Here is a 22,802-nt window from a genome sequence, read left to right as displayed (position 1 = left end):
TCACCACTCGAGGAGAGAGCCACCTGAGACCTAGAGTAAAGATGCCGCCAATAATAAGAACATAGCCACTGTGCAGGCCTTCAAGACCACTCTGAATACACCTCACCACTCCAGGCAAGGGCCACCTGAGACCTCGAGTAGAGATTCCCCCCTATAATAAGAACATAGTCACTGTGCAGTCCTTCAAGACCGCTCTGAATACACCTCACCACTCCAGGCAAGGGCCACCTGAGACCTAGAGTAGAGATGCCTCCCAATAATAAGAACATAGCCACTGTGCAGGCCTTCAAGACCGCTCTGAATACACCTCAACATTCCAGGCAAGGACCACCTGAGACCTAGAGTAGAGATGCCCCCAATAATAAGGACATAGCCACTATGCAGGCCTTCAAGACCACTCTGAATACACCTCGCCACTCCAGGCAAGGGCCACCTGAGACCTAGAGTAGAGATGCCCCCCAATAATAAGAACATAGCCACTGTGCAGGGCTTCTAGACCACTCTGAATACACGTCACCGCTCCAGGCAAGGGCCACCCGAGACCTAGAGTAGAGATGCCCCCAATAATATGAACATAGCCACTGTGCAAGCCTTCAAGACCCCTCTGAATACACCTCACAACTCCAAGCAAGGGCCACCTGAGACATAGAGTAGAGATTCCCCCAATAATAAGAACATAGCCACTGTGCAGGCCTTCAAGACCGCTCTGAATACACCTCACCACTCAAGGCAAGGGCCACCCGAGACCTAGAGTAGAGATGCCCCCAATAATAAGAACATAGCCACTGTGCATGCCTTCAATACCACTCTGAATACACCTCGCCACGCCACGCAAGGGCCACCCGAGACCTAGAGTAGAGATGCCCCCAATAATAAGAACATAGCCACTGTGCATGCCTTCAAGACCACTCTGAATACACCTCGCCACTCCAGGCAAGGGCCACCTGAGACCTAGAGTAGAGATGTACCCAATAATAAAAACATAGCCACTGTGCAGGCCTTCAAGACCGCTCTGAATACACCTCGCCACTCCAGGCATGGGCCACCCGAGACCTAGAGTTGAGATGCCCCCAATAATAAGAACATAGCCACTTTGCAGGCCTTCAAGACCACTCTGAATAGACCTTGCCACTCCAGGCAAGGGCCACCTGAGACCTAGAGTAGAGATGCCCCCAATAAAAAGAACATAGCCACTGTGCAGCCCTTCAAGACCACTCTGAATACACCTCGCCACTCCAGGCAAGGGCCACCTGAGACCTAGAGTAGAGATGCCCCCAAATAATAAGTACATAGCCACTGTGCAGGCCTTCAAGACCACTCTGAATACACCTCACCACTCCAGGCAAGGGCCACCTGAGACCTAGAGTAGAGATTCCCCCCAATAATAAGAACATAGCCACTGTGCAGGCCGTCAAGACCGCTCTGAATACACCTCGCCACTCCAGGCAAGGGCCACCCGAGACCTAGAGTAGAGATGCCCCAAATAATAAGAACATAGCCACTGTGCAGGCCTGAAAGACCGCTCTGAATACACCTCACCACTCCAGGCAAGGGCCACCGGAGACCTAGAGTAAAGATGCCCCCAATAATAAGAACATAGTCACTTTGCAGGCCTTCAAGACCACTCTGAATACACCTCACCACTCCAGGCAAGGGCCACCTGAGACCTGGAGTAGAGATTCCCCCCTATAATAAGAACATAGCCACTGTGCAGGCCTTCAAGACCACTGAATACACCTCACCACTCCAGGCAAGGGCCACCTGAGACCTAGAGTAGAGATGCTCCCAATAATAAGAACATAGCCACCGTGCAGGCCTTCAAGACCGCTCTGAATACACCTTGCCACTCCAGGCAAGGGCCACCCGAGACCTAGAGTAGAGATGCCCCCAATAATAAGAACATAGCCACTGTGCAGGCCTTCAAGACCGCTCTGAATACACCTCGCCACTCCAGGCAAGGGCCACCTGAGACCTAGAGTACAGATGCCCCCAATAATAAGAACATAGCCACTGTGCAGGCCTTCAAAACAGCTCTGAATACACCTCGCCACTCCAGGCAAGGGCCACCTGAGGCCTAGAGTAGAGATGCCCCCAATAATAAGAACATAGCCACTGTGCAGGCCTTCAAGACCACTCTGAATACACCTCGCCACTCCAGGCAAGGGCTACCTGAGACTGAGAGTAGAGATGCCCCCCCATAATAAGAACATAGCCACTGTGCAGGGCTTCTAGACCACTCTGAATACACCTCAACACTCCAGGCAAGGGCCACCCAAGACCTAGAGTAGAGATGCCCCCAATAATAAGAACATAGCCACTGTGCAGGCCTTCAAGACCGCTCTGAATACACCTCACCACTCCAAGCAAGGGCCACCTGAGACCTAGAGTAGAGATTCCCCCAATAATAAGAACATAGCCACTGTGCAGGCCTTCAAGACTGCTCTGAATACACCTCGCCACACCAGGCAAGGGCCACCCGAGACCTAGAGTAGAGATGCCGCCAATAATAAGAACATAGCCACTGTGCAGGCCTTCAAGACTGCTCTGAATACACCTCACCACTCCAGGCAAGGGCCACCTGAGACCTAGAGTAGAGATGCCCCCAATAATAAGAAGATAGCCACTGTGTAGGCCTTCAAGACCGCTCTGAATACACCTCAACATTCCAGGCAAGGACCACCTGAGACCTAGAGTAGAGATGCCCCCAATAATAAGGACATAGCCACTATGCAGGCCTTCAAGACCACTCTGAATACACCTCGCCACTCCAGGCAAGGGCTACCTGAGACTGAGAGTAGAGATGCCCCCCCATAATAAGAACATAGCCACTGTGCAGGGCTTCTAGACCACTCTGAATACACCTCAACACTCCAGGCAAGGGCCACCCGAGACCTAGAGTAGAGATGCCCCCAATAATAAGAACATAGCCACTGTGCAGGCCTTCAAGACCGCTCTGAATACACCTCACCACTCCAAGCAAGGGCCACCTGAGACCTAGAGTAGAGATTCCCCCAATAATAAGAACATAGCCACTGTGCAGGCCTTCAAGACTGCTCTGAATACACCTCGCCACACCAGGCAAGGGCCACCCGAGACCTAGAGTAGAGATGCCGCCAATAATAAGAACATTGTAACACTCTAATCTGATAGTCCAGAATGAGATATAAAACTCCACTAACCTGGTCGGAAAGCCGGAACCGGGACAGCAGCGGCGGAATTGAAAAGCCTCCCTGAGAGTCCTGAGACCCCCACTCTGCTGGAAGGGAAGAAAGAAACTTCAACAGGAAGAGGCAGGACCCCCAGGGAAACCCTCAAGGGGGAAAAAACCCTAGGTGTGTTGTCGGAGATCCTTGCAGACAGGTGGTTTATCCAAGGCGCAGACCTCCCGATTTGATGGCTGTATCACAGGTTCTAACGGGAGAAAACAACAGGTGAATATAGGAGGACAGCGGAATGATAGAATCGATTGGGAGAAGAGAGGGGTTTCTTACGGATGGATTTGGAGGAATCTAGTTGTTGCTGAGAGGTGGAGGGTTCTCGGAGTGAAAGGTAGAGATGGTTGGAAGGAAGCGCTGGAAGGGCACACTATAAGGTAAGAGAGAAAAAGGAATGGTAGATACCATGCAAGATTGAATACACTAGAATAGGGAGAGCCTAGAGTTCGAACTTACGGAGCGTCCTGAAATACAGAAGCGACGCGCGAAGGCGAAAGCCTTCGGTTCTGATATAGCGTCACATGACATGTCGTAATAGTCAGCTGGTTGCGTGGAAGAATCATGTGACCTGTCCTTGACGTGCACTGATGACGTGGAACCACAGTACCGCTAGAACTGGTGGTATTGACAGAAATAGATCGCGCATCTGCACAACAAAGCGCGGAACTGCACATTTTCCACCTATGTAAGTGTACAAAGCAGCGATGACGAAAAGGTGTAACAGTATGCCCTCTCTTCCTGGGGGGCGATCCGGGCTTCCCCGGGTGTAAACGAAAGAAACGTTGAATCAAAAGGGGAGAGTGAACACCAGAAGCAGGTTCCCACGTTCTTTCAGCCGGAGAATACCCCTTCCAGTCAATAAGAAATTGTAGTTGACCCCTGCGGTAGCGGGAGTCACATATACCGGCCACCTCATATTCTGTCCCGGTATCAGTGATCACCGGAGGTGGAATGGTCTTTGTGGAGCGTTGGAAACGATCAGCTACAGTTGGTTTCACTTGAGATAGATGAAAAACAGGATGAATGCGAAACCAGGCCGCCGGGAGAGCCAGTCGAACTGCTGCCGAGCCTACTTTAGATACCAACTTGAAAGGACCAAAGAACCTAGGAGATAATTTAGAAGGGACTAAGTGTTTCGGAAGAAACCGAGAGGCCAACCAAACCTTGTCCCCTACTTGTAGTTCTGGAAATTTGCGTCGATGTTGGTCTGCATACCGCTTGGCTCGATCCTGAGCTTCTTGAAGGGCCAACCGAGCCTTCTTTTGGCCAGACTGGATGATGTCTATCAAACAGTCCACCCCTGGTAATTTAGAGGGGGAGGGAGTAATGGTAGGGACAAAAGAAGGGTGAAACCCGTATGAACAGAAGAAGGGGCTAGTCTTAAGGGCAGTGTGCTTGGCATTGTTGTAAGCAAATTCTGCGATAGACAATAGTTCAGACCAATTATCCTGAGCTGCTGAGACGTAACAGCGGAGGTATCCTTCTAGAGTTTGGTTAAGACGCTCCGTCTGCCCGTTGGTCTGGGGATGGTAACCCGAACTGAGTGCCCTCTTAATGCCTAGGAAGTGACAGACTCCTTTCCAATATTGAGAAGTGTATTGTGGCCCTCTGTCAGAGACTATGACTTCAGGTAGGCCGTGTCTAGAAAACACTTCAGAAATGAAGATCCTAGCCATTTGGGCTGCCCCTGGCAATTTGACTAAGGGAATGAATTGGGCCATCTTGGTCAAGTAGTCAATGGTGACCATTATTGTCGTGTAACCTGAGGAAGGGGGAAGATCCACTATAAAATCAGTGGAGATGATTTGCCAAGGTTTCTCGGGAATCGGCATGCGGGAAAGTAAGCCAAAGGGAGGAGCTCGTGAAGCCTTAGACTGGATACATGTTGTACAGGAATTTACATAATCTTGAACATCGACCTGAAGGTTTGGCCACCAGAAATAACGTTGTATCAAATCCAGAGTAGTCTGTATTCCCCGGTGACCTGCAGCTCGGGAGTCATGGCACATCCGAAGAACCTCAGATTGAAGAACACTAGAAGGAATTAGGACCTGTGTTGCGTGGAAATACAATCCTTGATCCTTTGTAAGATGGTGGGTATAAAGAAGATTCTCACATTCAGATTGATTCTTAATGGTATCCAGCTTTAGTAGTTGAAGAAAGTCGGAAATGACTGCCACAAATCTTGCTTGAGGAAACATCTTCTCTGAGCTGAATTGCGAAACCTGTGGTTTCTTTCGAGATAAGGCATCGGCTCTGAGATTCTGGCTTCCTGGGAGAAAGGTGAATTCGATTCGGTAAGGCAGAAAGAAATACGCCCACCGTGCTTGTCTACTATTGGTGGTTTGAGCCTGCTGTAGTACTTTCAAGTTCTGATGGTCTGTACGGACCACAATGGTATGGGGAGATCCTAGTAGAAGATGTCTCCATTCTTCGAAAGCCTTCTTTATGGCCAATAACTCTTTTTCAAGAACAGAGTAGTGTAGTTCTGAGGAGGTAAACGTCTTTGACAGATAGGCCACCGGTCTCTCCTCCCCCGAATCAGTTGTTTGTAGAAGGACAGCTCCTAGAGCGTGATGAGAAGCGTCTGTCTCAAGGATGAATTGGCGGGATTGATCCGGGTTGAGTAAGACCCTGGCGGAGATGAATAAACCCTTTAAGGTCTCAAAGGCTTGTTGGGCAGAAGGATTCCAAGAGAAGACGATCCCCTTCTTGAGTAGTCGAGTAATGGGTAGAATCGTCTCAGAATAACAAGGAATGAACTTCCGATAGAAATTTGCGAATCCGAGAAATCGCTGAACCTCCTTGACGGTGGAAGGAGCTGGCCAATCTAGCACGGCAGAAACCTTTCTGGGATCCATAGAGATCCCATTTGCAGAGATGACAAATCCAAGATAGGTTATCTGAGCTTGATGGAACTCACACTTCTCTGCCTTACAATACAAATGGTTCGTCTGCAAACGACTCAGAACTAGATTAACATGTTGGATGTGGTCTTCAAGAGTGTCTGAGAATATCAAAATGTCATCGAGGTAAATGACGACACAATGAAGCAGCAAATCGGCGAAAAGGTGATCCATAAACCGTTGAAACACAGCCGGCGCATTAACCAGGCCAAAGGGCATTACTTGGTACTGGAAGTGTCCAAAAGGGGTTCGAAAGGCCGTTTTCCATTCGTCATTCGGAGCGATTCTGATGAGATGATAGGCTCCCCTGAGATCTAATTTAGTGTAGAGAGTAGCTCCACGGACGGCTTCAAGAATGTCTTTAATCAATGGCATGGGATACTTGTCAGGAATAGTGATCTTATTGAGCCCTCTATAATCTATGCACGGTCTCAATTCTTCTGTATCTTTCTTTGGAATAAAAAATAAAGAAGCTCCAGCGGGAGATTTAGATTCGGTAATGAGACCGTTCTGAATATTAGCATGGAGATACTCTCGAAGGGCACTCTTCTCCCGTTGGGACAAAACATACATTCGTCCAAACGGAACCGGTTGATCTGGAAGCAGGTCTATATGACAATCATCCCTTCGATGAGGCGGAAGTGTTGGAAACTGGGGAGTTGAGAACACCCTGAGAAAGTGTTGATGACATTTGGGAATCATACTCAAATGACCGATGGAAGGCAATTCGGTGGTAGGAGGAGACTCTGATGGAATATATAGGCCTACCGAATTGCGTGAAAGACAATGTGTGACACAGTACTCCGAGCCCAAAAAAAGTGTTCCTGCCTTCCAATTTATGTAGGGGTTGTGTAATCGCAACCAAGGCAGACCAAGAATAATGGGGAAGTGAGCCGCTCTGATTAAATCGAACACCAATGACTCTTTATGAGAGGCGATCAAACAAGTTAGCTGTTTGGTCTGTTCTCGTATAGGTCCCGAGCTTAATGGACTACCATCGACTCCTAAGATAGGTGTAGAAAAGGGTTTAGGAGTTCTGCCTATCCCGTTCTTAGCTGCCCATTTATCATCAATGAAGTTTCCAGCGGCTCCGCAGTCGAGCAGAGCTGGTATGTCCATCAAGTTACGGTCAGGCAACAAGATGGTCAATGAAAGTACAACCATGGAGGGGTTATTAGCCAATGGTTCAAAAGTGGACTCTTCTTCTATCGGGGAACCCTGAAGTTGTACTCCTACCGTGGTTCCCCTTACGGTAGGGGCTTGGCGTTTCCCGACGGCAAAGGTCTGGATCTGCGAGGAGGGACAACAGGACAATCTCGTAACAAATGGGAAGAAGACCCACAATACATACACAGGTTCAAGGCCTTCCGTCGTTCTCTCTCTATGGCTGAAATAGGACCTCTAACAGATCCTATCTGCATGGGTTCCTCAGAAGGAGTGGTCTTATGTTGTAGGGCCAAGATATCAGGGTTGAGACGAGGACCTTTCCCTTTCTTCCTTTCGATAGAACGCTCTTGAAGGCGGTAGTCTATTTGCATAGTCAAAGATATCATCTCCGCCAGATTCGCGGGCCGTGGGATCTTGGACACCTCATCCTTCAAATCCTCCGCAAGTCCTCGTCGAAAGAGAGTGAGTAGTCCGTCATCAGGCCAACCGGTTTCTGAAGATAACTGTTTAAATCGAGTAATATAGGACATAAGGTCCTTCTGACCTTGCCTGAGATCAAGAAGCCTTTCCTGCGTGGCTACTGAAATCTCTTGTCGACCAAACATGGACCTGAGACTGTTGGAGAACGCTGGATAGGAATCCAATACAGCGTTTCCGGAAGTGACTAACGGAGTAGCCCAAGCAAGGGCAGGACCCGTTAGGTGTGAAATGAGAAATCCTACCTTGTCCTTATCCGTGGGAAAGAATCGAGATTTGAACGTAAACTGAATGATGCAACTATCAAGAAATTCTTTCAACTTATGTGGGTCACCATCATACTTGCCCAAGGAGAGAGTAACGGGAGGGGTTTCAGAAAAGGCCCGAGTCAACTGTTGTTTTAATTGTGCATTGTCCTGTTTAAGACTCTGCATTTCAATAGACATAGACTGCATAGCAGCCATTAGCTGCTGCATTTGTTGTTCCATCCCTGCACCGCCGCTCCGACCAAGCTGGAGAGTTTCTTTATAGGGCGTCGCTTACTGTAACACTCTAATCTGATAGTCCAGAATGAGATATAAAACTCCACTAACCTGGTCGGAAAGCCGGAACCGGGACAGCAGCGGCGGAATTGAAAAGCCTCCCTGAGAGTCCTGAGACCCCCACTCTGCTGGAAGGGAAGAAAGAAACTTCAACAGGAAGAGGCAGGACCCCCAGGGAAACCCTCAAGGGGGAAAAAACCCTAGGTGTGTTGTCGGAGATCCTTGCAGACAGGTGGTTTATCCAAGGCGCAGACCTCCCGATTTGATGGCTGTATCACAGGTTCTAACGGGAGAAAACAACAGGTGAATATAGGAGGACAGCGGAATGATAGAATCGATTGGGAGAAGAGAGGGGTTTCTTACGGATGGATTTGGAGGAATCTAGTTGTTGCTGAGAGGTGGAGGGTTCTCGGAGTGAAAGGTAGAGATGGTTGGAAGGAAGCGCTGGAAGGGCACACTATAAGGTAAGAGAGAAAAAGGAATGGTAGATACCATGCAAGATTGAATACACTAGAATAGGGAGAGCCTAGAGTTCGAACTTACGGAGCGTCCTGAAATACAGAAGCGACGCGCGAAGGCGAAAGCCTTCGGTTCTGATATAGCGTCACATGACATGTCGTAATAGTCAGCTGGTTGCGTGGAAGAATCATGTGACCTGTCCTTGACGTGCACTGATGACGTGGAACCACAGTACCGCTAGAACTGGTGGTATTGACAGAAATAGATCGCGCATCTGCACAACAAAGCGCGGAACTGCACATTTTCCACCTATGTAAGTGTACAAAGCAGCGATGACGAAAAGGTGTAACAAACATAGCCACTGTGCAGGCCTTCAAGACTGCTCTGAATACACCTCACCACTCCAGGCTAGGGCCACCCAAAACCTAGAGTAGAGATGCCCCAAATAATAAGAACATAGCCACTGTGCAGGCCTGAAAGACCGCTCTGAATACACCTCACCACTCCAGGCAAGGGCCACAGGAGACCTAGAGTAAAGATGCCCCCAATAATAAGAACATAGTCACTTTGCAGGCCTTCAAGACCACTCTGAATACACCTCACCACTCCAGGCAAGGGCCACCTGAGACCTGGAGTAGAGATTCCCCCCTATAATAAGAACATAGCCACTGTGCAGGCCTTCAAGACCACTGAATACACCTCACCACTCCAGGCAAGGGCCACCTGAGACCTAGAGTAGAGATGCTCCCAATAATAAGAACATAGCCACTGTGCAGGCCTTCAAGACCGCTCTGAATACACCTTGCCACTCCAGGCAAGGGCCACCCGAGACCTAGAGTAGAGATGCCCCCAATAATAAGAACATAGCCACTGTGCAGGCCTTCAAGACCGCTCTGAATACACCTCGCCACTCCAGGCAAGGGCCACCTGAGACCTAGAGTACAGATGCCCCCAATAATAAGAACATAGCCACTGTGCAGGCCTTCAAAACAGCTCTGAATACACCTCGCCACTCCAGGCAAGGGCCACCTGAGGCCTAGAGTAGAGATGCCCCCAATAATAAGAACATAGCCACTGTGCAGGCCTTCAAGACCACTCTGAATACACCTCGCTACTCCAGGCACGGGCTACCTGAGACTGAGAGTAGAGATGCCCCCCCATAATAAGAACATAGCCACTGTGCAGGGCTTCTAGACCACTCTGAATACACCTCAACACTCCAGGCAAGGGCCACCCGAGACCTAGAGTAGAGATGCCCCCAATAATAAGAACATAGCCACTGTGCAGGCCTTCAAGACCGCTCTGAATACACCTCACCACTCTAAGCAAGGGCCACCTGAGACCTAGAGTAGAGATTCCCCCAATAATAAGAACATAGCCACTGTGCAGGCCTTCAAGACTGCTCTGAATACACCTCGCCACACCAGGCAAGGGCCACCCGAGACCTAGAGTAGAGATGCCGCCAATAATAAGAACATAGCCACTGTGCAGGCCTTCAAGACTGCTCTGAATACACCTCACCACTCCAGGCAAGACCCACCTGAGACCTAGAGTAGAGATTCCCCCCAATAATAAGAACATAGCCACTGTGCAGGCCTTCAAGACCGCTCTGAATGCACCTCGCCACTCCAGGCACAGGGCACCTGAGAAATAGAGTAGAGATGCCCCCAATAATAAGAGCATAGCCACTGTGCCTAAAAGACCGCTCTGAATACACCTCACCACTCGAGGCAAGAGCCACCTGAGACATAGAGTAGAGATGCCCCCAATAATAAGAACATAGCCACTGTGCAGGCCTTCAAGACCACTCTGAATACACCTCACCACTCCAGGCAAGACCCACCTGAGACCTAGAGTAGAGATTCCCCCCAATAATAAGAACATAGCCACTGTGCAGGCCTTCAAGACCGCTCTGAATACACCTCACCACTCCAGGCAAGGGCCACCTGAGACCTAGAGTAGAGATGCCTCCCAATAATAAGAACATAGCCACTGTGCAGGCCTTCAAGACCGCTCTGAATACACCTCGCCACTCCAGGCAAGGGCCACCTGAGACCTAGAGTACAGATGCCCCCAATAATAAGAACATAGCCACTGTGCAGGCCTTCAAGACAGCTCTGAATACACCTCACCACTCCAGGCAAGGGCCACCGGAGACCTAGAGTAGAGATGCCCCCAATAATAAGAACATAGCCACTGTGCAGGCCTTCAAGACCGCTCTGAATACACCTCACCACTCCAGGCAAGGGCCACCCGAGACCTAGAGTAGAGATGCCCCCAATAATAAGAACATAGCCACTGTGCAGGCTTTCAAGACCGCTCTGAATACACCTCGCCACTCCAGGCAAGGGCCACCTGAGACCTAGAGTACAGATGTCCCCAATAATAAGAACACAGCCACTGTGCAGGCCTTCAAGACAGCTCTGAATACACCTCACCACTCCAGGCAAGGGCCACCTGAGACCTAGAGTAGAGATGCCCCCAATAATAAGAACATAGCCACTGTGCAGGGCTTTTAGACCACTCTGAATATACCTCGCCACTCCAGGCAAGGGCCACCTGAGACCTAGAGTAGAGATGTCCCCAATAATAGGAACATAGCCACTGTGCAGGCCTTCAAGACTGCTCTGAATACACCTCACCACTCCAGGCAAGGGCCACCTGAGACCTAGACTAGAGATGCCCCCAATAATAAGAACATAGAACTGTGCAGGCCTTCAAGACTGCTCTGAATGCACCTCACCACTCCAGGCAAGGGCCACCTGAGACCTAGAGTAGAGATGCCCCCAATAATAAGAACATAGCCACTGTGCAGGCCGTCAAGACTGCTCTGAATACACTTCGCCACTCCAGGCAAGGGCCACCGAGACCTAGAGTAGAGATGCCCCCAATAATAAGAATATAGCCACTGTGCAGGCCTTCAAGACCACTCTGAATACACCTCGCCACTCCAGGCATGGGCCACCTGAGACCTAGAATAGAGATGTCCCCAATAATAAGAACATAGCCCCTGTGCAGGCCTTCAATACCACTCTGAATACACCTCACCACTCCAGGCAAGGGCCACCTGAGACCTAGAGTAGAGATGCCCCCCAATAATAAGAACATAGCCACTGTGCAGGGGTTCTAGACCAATCTGAATACACCTTACCACTCCAGGCAAGGGCCACCCGAGACCTAGAGTAGAGATGCCCCCAATAATAAGAACATAGCCACTGTGCAGGCCTTCAAGACCACTCTGAATACACCTCACCACTCCAGGCAAGGGCCACCCGAGACCTAGAGTAGAGATGCCCCCAATAATAAGAACATAGCCACTGTGCAGGCCTTCAAGACCGCTCTGAATACACCTCACCAATCCAGGCAAGGGCCACCCGAGACCTAGAGTAGAGATGCCCCCAATAATAAGAACATAGCCACTGTGCAGGGCTTCTAGACCAATCTGAATACACCTCGCCACTACAGGCAAGGGCCACCTGAGACCTAGAGTACAGATGCCACCAATAATAAGAACATAGCCACTGTGCAGGCCTTCAAGACAGCTCTGAATACACCTCACCACTCCAGGCAAGGGCCACCCGAGACCTAGAGTAGAGATGCCCCCAATAATAAGAACATAGCCACTGTGCAGGCCTTCAAGACCACTCTGAATACACCTCACCACTCCAGGCAAGGGCCACCCGAGACCTAGAGTAGAGATGCCCCCAATAATAAGAACATAGCCACTGTGCAGGCCTTCAAGACCGCTCTGAATACACCTCACCAATCCAGGCAAGTGCCACCTGAGACCTAGAGTAGAGAGGCCCCCCAATAATAAGAACATAGCCACTGTGCAGGGCTTCCAGACCAATCTGAATACACCTCGCCACTCCAGGCAAGGGCCACCTGAGACCTAGAGTACAGATGCCCCCAATAATAAGAACATAGCCACTGTGCAGGCTTTCAAGACAGCTCTGAATACACCTCACCACTCCAGGCAAGGGCCACCGGAGACCTAGAGTAGAGATGCCCCCAATAATAAGAACATAGCCACTGTGCAGGCCTTCAAGACCGCTCTGAATACACCTCACCACTCCAGGCAAGGGCCACCCGAGACCTAGAGTAGAGATGCCCCCAATAATAAGAACATAGCCATTGTGCAGGCTTTCAAGACCACTCTGAATACACCTCGCCACTCCAGGCAAGGGCCACCTGAGACCTAGAGTACAGATGCCGCCAATAATAAGAACATAACCACTGTGCAGGCCTTCAAGACAGCTCTGAATACACCTCACCACTCCAGGCAAGGGCCACCTGAGACCTAGAGTAGACATTCCCCCAATAATAAGAACATAGCCACTGTGCAGGCCTTCAAGACCGCTCTGAATACACCTCGCCACTCCAGGCAAGGGCCACCCGAGACCTAGAGTAGAGATGCCCCCAATAATAAGAACATAGTCACTGTGCAGGGCTTTTAGACCACTCTGAATACACCTCGCCACTCCAGGCAAGGGCCACCTGAGACCTAGAGTAGAGATGTCCCCAATAATAAAAACATAGCCACTGTGCAGGCCTTCAAGACTGCTCTGAATACACCTCGCCACTCCAGGCAAGGGCCACCTGAGACCTAGACTAGAGATGCCCCCAATAATAAGAACATAGAACTGTGCAGGCCTTCAAGACTGCTCTGAATACACCTCACCACTCCAGGCAAGGGCCACCTGAGACCTAGAGTAGAGATGCCCCCAACAATAAGAACATAGCCACTGTGCAGGCCGTCAAGACTGCTCTGAATACACTTCGCCACTCCAGGCAAGGGCCACCGAGACCTAGAGTAGAGATGCCCCCAATAATAAGAATATAGCCACTGTGCAGGCCTTCAAGACCACTCTGAATACACCTCGCCACTCCAGGCATGGGCCACCTGAGACCTAGAATAGAGATGTCCCCAATAATAAGAACATAGCCACTGTGCAGGCCTTCAATACCACTCTGAATACACCTCACCACTCCAGGCAAGGGCCACCCGAGACCTAGAGTAGAGATGCCCCCAATAATAAGAACATAGCCACTGTGCAGGCCTTCAAGACCACTCTGAATACACCTCACCACTCCAGGCAAGGGCCACCCGAGACCTAGAGTAGAGATGCCCCCAATAATAAGAACATAGCCACTGTGCAGGCCTTCAAGACCGCTCTGAATACACCTCACCAATCCAGGCAAGGGCCACCCGAGACCTAGAGTAGAGATGCCCCCAATAATAAGAACATAGCCACTGTGCAGGCCTTCAAGACCGCTCTGAATACACCTCACCAATCCAGGCAAGGGCCACCTGAGACCTAGAGTAGAGAGGCCCCCCAATAATAAGAACATAGCCACTGTGCAGGGCTTCCAGACCAATCTGAATACACCTCGCCACTCCAGGCAAGGGCCACCTGAGACCTAGAGTACAGATGCCCCCAATAATAAGAACATAGCCACTGTGCAGGCTTTCAAGACAGCTCTGAATACACCTCACCACTCCAGGGAAGGGCCACCGGAGACCTAGAGTAGAGATGCCCCCAATAATAAGAACATAGCCACTGTGCAGGCCTTCAAGACCGCTCTGAATACACCTCACCACTCCAGGCAAGGGCCACCCGAGACCTAGAGTAGAGATGCCCCCAATAATAAGAACATAGCCACTGTGCAGGCTTTCAAGACCGCTCTGAATACACCTCGCCACTCCAGGCAAGGGCCACCTGAGACCTAGAGTACAGATGCCCCCAATAATAAGAACATAACCACTGTGCAGGCCTTCAAGACAGCTCTGAATACACCTCACCACTCCAGGCAAGGGCCACCTGAGACCTAGAGTAGACATTCCCCCAATAATAAGAACATAGCCACTGTGCAGGCCTTCAAGACCGCTCTGAATACACCTCGCCACTCCAGGCAAGGGCCACCCGAGACCTAGAGTAGAGATGCCCCCAATAATAAGAACATAGTCACTGTGCAGGGCTTTTAGACCACTCTGAATACACCTCGCCACTCCAGGCAAAGGCCACCTGAGACCTAGAGTAGAGATGTCCCCAATAATAAAAACATAGCCACTGTGCAGGCCTTCAAGACTGCTCTGAATACACCTCGCCACTCCAGGCAAGGGCCACCTGAGACCTAGACTAGAGATGCCCCCAATAATAAGAACATAGAACTGTGCAGGCCTTCAAGACTGCTCTGAATACACCTCACCACTCCAGGCAAGGGCCACCTGAGACCTAGAGTGGAGATGCCCCCAATAATAAGAACATAGCCACTGCGCAGGCCGTCAAGACTGCTCTGAATACACTTCGCCACTCCAGGCAAGGGCCACCGAGACCTAGAGTAGAGATGCCCCCAATAATAAGAATATAGCCACTGTGCAGGCCTTCAAGACCACTCTGAATACACCTCGCCACTCCAGGCATGGGCCACCTGAGACCTAGAATAGAGATGTCCCCAATAATAAGAACATAGCCACTGTACAGGCCTTCAATACCACTCTGAATACACCTCACCACTCCAGGCAAGGGCCACCTGAGACCTAGAGTAGAGATGCCCCCCAATAATAAGAACATAGCCACTGTGCAGGGCTTCTAGACCAATCTGAATACACCTTACCACTCCAGGCAAGGGCCACCCGAGACCTAGAGTAGAGATGCCCCCAATAATAAGAACATAGCCACTGTGCAGGCCTTCAAGACCACCCTGAATACACCTTGCCACTCCAGGCAAGGGCAAACTGAGACCTAGAGTAGAGATGCCCCCAATAATAAGAGCATAGCCACTGTGCGGGCCTGAAAAACCGCTCTGAATACACCTCACCACTCCAGGCACAGGGCACCTGAGACCTAGAGTAGAGATTCCCCCAATAATAAGAGCATAGCCACTGTGCAGGCCTGAAAGACCGCTCTGAATACACCTCACCACTCGAGGCAAGAGCCACCTGAGACCTAGAGTAAAGATGCCCCCAATAATAAGAACATAGCCACTGTGCAGGCCTTCAAGACCACTCTGAATACACCTCACCACTCCAGGCAAGGGCCACCTGAGACCTCGAGTAGAGATTCCCCCCTATAATAAGAACATAGCCACTGTGCAGTCCTTCAAGACCGCTCTGAATACACCTCACCACTCCAGGCAAGGGCCACCTGAGACCTAGAGTAGAGATGCCTCCCAATAATAAGAACATAGCCACTGTGCAGGCCTTCAAGACCGCTCTGAATACACCTCAACATTCCAGGCAAGGACCACCTGAGACCTAGAGTAGAGATGCCCAAAATAATAAGGACATAGCCACTATGCAGGCCTTCAAGACCACTCTGAATACACCTCGCCACTCCAGGCAAGGGCCACCTGAGACCTAGAGTAGAGATGCCCCCCAATAATAAGAACATAGCCACTGTGCAGGGCTTCTAGACCACTCTGAATACACGTCACCGCTCCAGGCAAGGGCCACCCGAGACCTAGAGTAGAGATGCCCCCAATAATAAGAACATAGCCACTGTGCAGGCCTTCAAGACCACTCTGAATACACCTCACCACTCCAGGCAAGGGCCACCCGAGACCTAGAGTAGAGATGCCCCCAATAATAAGAACATAGCCACTGTGCAGGCCTTCAAGACCGCTCTGAATACACCTCACCAATCCAGGCAAGGGCCACCCGAGACCTAGAGTAGAGATGCCCCCAATAATAAGAACATAGCCACTGTGCAGGCCTTCAAGACCACCCTGAATACACCTTGCCAGTCCAGGCAAGGGCAAACTGAGACCTAGAGTAGAGATGCCCCCAATAATGAGAGCATAGCCACTGTGCGGGCCTGAAAAACCGCTCTGAATACACCTCACCACTCCAGGCACAGGGCACCTGAGACCTAGAGTAGAGATTCCCCCAATAATAAGAGCGTAGCCACTGTGCAGGCCTTAACGACCGCTCTGAATACACCTCACCACTCGAGGCAAGAGCCACCTGAGACCTAGAGTAAAGATGCCCCCAATAATAAGAACATAGCCACTGTGCAGGCCTTCAAGACCACTCTGAATACACCTCACCACTCCAGGCAAGGGCCACCTGAGACCTCGAGTAGAGATTCCCCCCTATAATAAGAACATAGCCACTGTGCAGTCCTTCAAGACCGCTCTGAATACACCTCACCACTCCAGGCAAGGGACACCTGAGACCTAGAGTAGAGATGCCTCCCAATAATAAGAACATAGCCACTGTGCAGGCCTTCAAGATCGCTCTGAATACACCTCAACATTCCAGGCAAGGACCACCTGAGACCTAGAGTAGAGATGCCCCCAATAATAAGGACATAGCCACAATGCAGGCCTTCAAGACCACTCTGAATACACCTCGCCACTCCAGGCAAGGGCCACCTGAGACCTAGAGTAGAGATGCCCACCAATAATAAGAACATAGCCACTGTGCAGGGCTTCTAGACCACTCTGAATACACGTCACCGCTCCAGGCAAGGGCCACCCGAGACCTAGAGTAGAGATGCCCCCAATAATATGAACATAGCCATTGTGCAGGCCTTCAAGACCCCTCTGAATACACCTCACCACTCCAAGCAAGGGCCACCTGAGACATAGAGTAGAGATTCCCCCAATAATAACATAGCCACTGTGCAGGCCTTCAAGACCGCTCTGAATACACCTCACCACTCCAGGCAAGGGCCACCCGAGACCTAGAGTAGAGATGCCCCCAATAATAAGAACATAGCCACTGTGCATGCCTTCAATACCACTCTGAATACACCTCGCCACTCCAGGCAAGGGCCACCCGAGACCTAGAGTAGAGATGCCCCCAATAATAAAAACATAGCCACTGTGCAGGCCTTCAAGACCACTCTGAATACACCTCGCCACTCCAGGCAAGGGCCACCTGAGACCTAGAGTAGAGATGTCCCCAATAATAAAAACATAGCCACTGTGCAGGCCTTCAAGACCGCTCTGAATACACCTCGCCACTCCAGGCAAGGGCCACCTGAGACCTAGAGTAGAGATGCCCCCAATAATAAGAACATAGCCACTGTGCAGGCCTTCAAGACAGCTCTGAATACACCTCACCACTCCAGGCAAGGGCCACCTGAGACCTAGAGTAGACATTCCCCCAATAATAAGAACATAGCCACTGTGCAGGCCTTCAAGACCGCTCTGAATACACCTTGCCACTCCAGTCAAGGGCCACCCGAGACCTAGAGTAGAGATGCCCCCAATAATAAGAACATAGCCACTGTGCAAGGCTTTTAGACCACTCTGAATACACCTCGCCACTCCAGGCAAGGGCCACCTGAGACCTAGAGTAGAGATGTCCCCAATAATAAAAACATAGCCACTGTGCAGGCCTTCAAGACTGCTCTGAATACACCTCGCCACTCCAGGCAAGGGCCACCTGAGACCTAGACTAGAGATGCCCCCAATAATAAGAACATAGAACTGTGCAGGCCTTCAAGACTGCTCTGAATACACCTCACCACTCCAGGCAAGGGCCACCTAAGACCTAGAGTAGAGATGCCCCCAATAATAAGAATATAGCCACTGTGCAGGCCTTCAAGACCACTCTGAATACACCTGGCCACTCCAGGCATGGGCCACCTGAGACCTAGAATAGAGATGCCCCCCAATAATAAGAACATAGCCACTGTGCAGGGCTTCTAGACCAATCTGAATACACCTTACCACTCCAGGCAAGGGCCACCCGAGACCTAGAGTAGAGATGCCCCCAATAATAAGAACATAGCCACTGTGCAGGCCTTCAAGACCACTCTGAATACACCTCACCACTCCAGGCAAGGGCCACCCGAGACCTAGAGTAGAGATGCCCCCAATAATAAGAACATAGCCACTCTGCAGGCCTTCAAGACCGCTCTGAATACACCTCACCAATCCAGGCAAGGGCCACCCGAGACCTAGAGTAGAGATGCCCCCAATATTAAGAACATAGCCACTGTGCAGGCCTTCAAGACCGCTCTGAATACACCTCACCAATCCAGGCAAGGGCCACCCGAGACCTAGAGTAGAGATGCCCCCAATATTAAGAACATAGCCACTGTGCAGGCCTTCAAGACCGCTCTGAATACACCTTGCCACTCCAGGCAAGGGCCACCCGAGACCTAGAGTAGAGATGCCCCCAATAATAAGAACATAGCCACTGTGCAGGCCTTCAAGACCGCTCTGAATACACCTCGCCACTCCAGGCAAGGGCCACCTGAGACCTAGAGTACAGATGCCCCCAATAATAAGAACATAGCCACTGTGCAGGCCTTCAAAACAGCTCTGAATACACCTCGCCACTCCAGGCAAGGGCCACCTGAGGCCTAGAGTAGAGATGCCCCCAATAATAAGAACATAGCCACTGTGCAGGCCTTCATGACCACTCTGAATACACCTCGCCACTCCAGGCAAGGGCTACCTGAGACTGAGAGTAGAGATGCCCCCCCATAATAAGAACATAGCCACTGTGCAGGGCTTCTAGACCACTCTGAATACACCTCAACACTCCAGGCAAGGGCCACCCGAGACCTAGAGTAGAGATGCCCCCAATAATAAGAACATAGCCACTGTGCAGGCCTTCAAGACCGCTCTGAATACACCTCACCACTCCAAGCAAGGGCCACCTGAGACCTAGAGTAGAGATTCCCCCAATAATAAGAACATAGCCACTGTGCAGGCCTTCAAGACTGCTCTGAATACACCTCGCCACACCAGGCAAGGGCCACCCGAGACCTAGAGTAGAGATGCCGCCAATAATAAGAACATAGCCACTGTGCAGGCCTTCAAGACTGCTCTGAATACACCTCACCACTCCAGGCAAGGGCCACCTGAGACCTAGAGTAGAGATGCCCCCAATAATAAGAAGATAGCCACTGTGTAGGCCTTCAAGACCGCTCTGAATACACCTCAACATTCCAGGCAAGGACCACCTGAGACCTAGAGTAGAGATGCCCCCAATAATAAGGACATAGCCACTATGCAGGCCTTCAAGACCACTCTGAATACACCTCGCCACTCCAGGCAAGGGCTACCTGAGACTGAGAGTAGAGATGCCCCCCCATAATAAGAACATAGCCACTGTGCAGTGCTTCTAGACCACTCTGAATACACCTCAACACTCCAGGCAAGGGCCACCCGAGACCTAGAGTAGAGATGCCCCCAATAATAAGAACATAGCCAGTGTGCAGGCCTTCAAGACCGCTCTGAATACACCTCACCACTCCAAGCAAGGGCCACCTGAGACCTAGAGTAGAGATTCCCCCAATAATAAGAACATAGCCACTGTGCAGGCCTTCAAGACTGCTCTGAATACACCTCGCCACACCAGGCAAGGGCCACCCGAGACCTAGAGTAGAGATGCCGCCAATAATAAGAACATAGCCACTGTGCAGGCCTTCAAGACTGCTCTGAATACACCTCACCACTCCAGGCTAGGGCCACCCAAAACCTAGAGTAGAGATGCCCCAAATAATAAGAACATAGCCACTGTGCAGGCCTGAAAGACCGCTCTGAATACACCTCACCACTCCAGGCAAGGGCCACCGGAGACCTAGAGTAAAGATGCCCCCAATAATAAGAACATAGTCACTTTGCAGGCCTTCAAGACCACTCTGAATACACCTCACCACTCCAGGCAAGGGCCACCTGAGACCTGGAGTAGAGATTCCCCCCTATAATAAGAACATAGCCACTGTGCAGGCCTTCAAGACCACTGAATACACCTCACCACTCCAGGCAAGGGCCACCTGAGACCTAGAGTAGAGATTCTCCCAATAGTAAGAACATAGCCACTGTGCAGGCCTTCAAGACCGCTCTGAATACACCTTGCCACTCCAGGCAAGGGCCACCCGAGACCTAGAGTAGAGATGCCCCCAATAATAAGAACATAGCCACTGTGCAGGCCTTCAAGACCGCTCTGAATACACCTCGCCACTCCAGGCAAGGGCCACCTGAGACCTAGAGTACAGATGCCCCCAATAATAAGAACATAGCCACTGTGCAGGCCTTCAAAACAGCTCTGAATACACCTCGCCACTCCAGGCAAGGGCCACCTGAGGCCTAGAGTAGAGATGCCCCCAATAATAAGAACATAGCCACTGTGCAGGCCTTCAAGACCACTCTGAATACACCTCGCCACTCCAGGCAAGGGCTACCTGAGACTGAGAGTAGAGATGCCCCCCCATAATAAGAACATAGCCACTGTGCAGGGCTTCTAGACCACTCTGAATACACCTCAACACTCCAGGCAAGGGCCACCCGAGACCTAAAGTAGAGATGCCCCCAATAATAAGAACATAGCCACTGTGCAGGCCTTCAAGACCGCTCTGAATACACCTCACCACTCCAAGCAAGGGCCACCTGAGACCTAGAGTAGAGATTCCCCCAATAATAAGAACATAGCCACTGTGCAGGCCTTCAAGACTGCTCTGAATACACCTCGCCACACCAGGCAAGGGCCACCCGAGACCTAGAGTAGAGATGCCGCCAATAATAAGAACATAGCCACTGTGCAGGCCTTCAAGACTGCTCTGAATACACCTCACCACTCCAGGCAAGACCCACCTGAGACCTAGAGTAGAGATTCCCCCCAATAATAAGAACATAGCCACTGTGCAGGCCTTCAAGACCGCTCTGAATGCACCTCGCCACTCCAGGCACAGGGCACCTGAGAAATAGAGTAGAGATGCCCCCAATAATAAAAGCATAGCCACTGTGCCTAAAAGACCGCTCTGAATACACCTCACCACTCGAGGCAAGAGCCACCTGAGACATAGAGTAGAGATGCCCCCAATAATAAGAACATAGCCACTGTGCAGGCCTTCAAGACCACTCTGAATACACCTCACCACTCCAGGCAAGACCCACCTGAGACCTAGAGTAGAGATTCCCCCCAATAATAAGAACATAGCCACTGTGCAGGCCTTCAAGACCGCTCTGAATACACCTCACCACTCCAGGCAAGGGCCACCTGAGACCTAGAGTAGAGATGCCTCCCAATAATAAGAACATAGCCACTGTGCAGGCCTTCAAGACCGCTCTGAATACACCTCGCCACTCCAGGCAAGGGCCACCTGAGACCTAGAGTACAGATGCCCCCAATAATAAGAACATAGCCACTGTGCAGGCCTTCAAGACAGCTCTGAATACACCTCACCACTCCAGGCAAGGGCCACCGGAGACCTAGAGTAGAGATGCTCCCAATAATAAGAACATAGCCACTGTGCAGGCCTTCAAGACCGCTCTGAATACACCTCACCACTCCAGGCAAGGGCCACCCGAGACCTAGAGTAGAGATGCCCCCAATAATAAGAACATAGCCACTGTGCAGGCTTTCAAGACCGCTCTGAATACACCTCGCCACTCCAGGCAAGGGCCACCTGAGACCTAGAGTACAGATGTCCCCAATAATAAGAACACAGCCACTGTGCAGGCCTTCAAGACAGCTCTGAATACACCTCACCACTCCAGGCAAGGGCCACCTGAGACCTAGAGTAGAGATGCCCCCAATAATAAGAACATAGCCACTGTGCAGGGCTTTTAGACCACTCTGAATATACCTCGCCACTCCAGGCAAGGGCCACCTGAGACCTAGAGTAGAGATGTCCCCAATAATAGGAACATAGCCACTGTGCAGGCCTTCAAGACTGCTCTGAATACACCTCACCACTCCAGGCAAGGGCCACCTGAGACCTAGACTAGAGATGCCCCCAATAATAAGAACATAGAACTGTGCAGGCCTTCAAGACTGCTCTGAATGCACCTCACCACTCCAGGCAAGGGCCACCTGAGACCTAGAGTAGAGATGCCCCCAATAATAAGAACATAGCCACTGTGCAGGCCGTCAAGACTGCTCTGAATACACTTCGCCACTCCAGGCAAGGGCCACCGAGACCTAGAGTAGAGATGCCCCCAATAATAAGAATATAGCCACTGTGCAGGCCTTCAAGACCACTCTGAATACACCTCGCCACTCCAGGCATGGGCCACCTGAGACCTAGAATAGAGATGTCCCCAATAATAAGAACATAGCCCCTGTGCAG

The sequence above is a fragment of the Ambystoma mexicanum genome, chromosome 7q (genome assembly GCF_040938575.1).
Source record: "Ambystoma mexicanum isolate Mex_15411 chromosome 7q, UKY_AmexF1_1, whole genome shotgun sequence".
Taxonomy (NCBI): Eukaryota; Metazoa; Chordata; class Amphibia; order Caudata; family Ambystomatidae; genus Ambystoma; species Ambystoma mexicanum.
Note: the sequence above shows the minus strand (reverse complement) of the source record.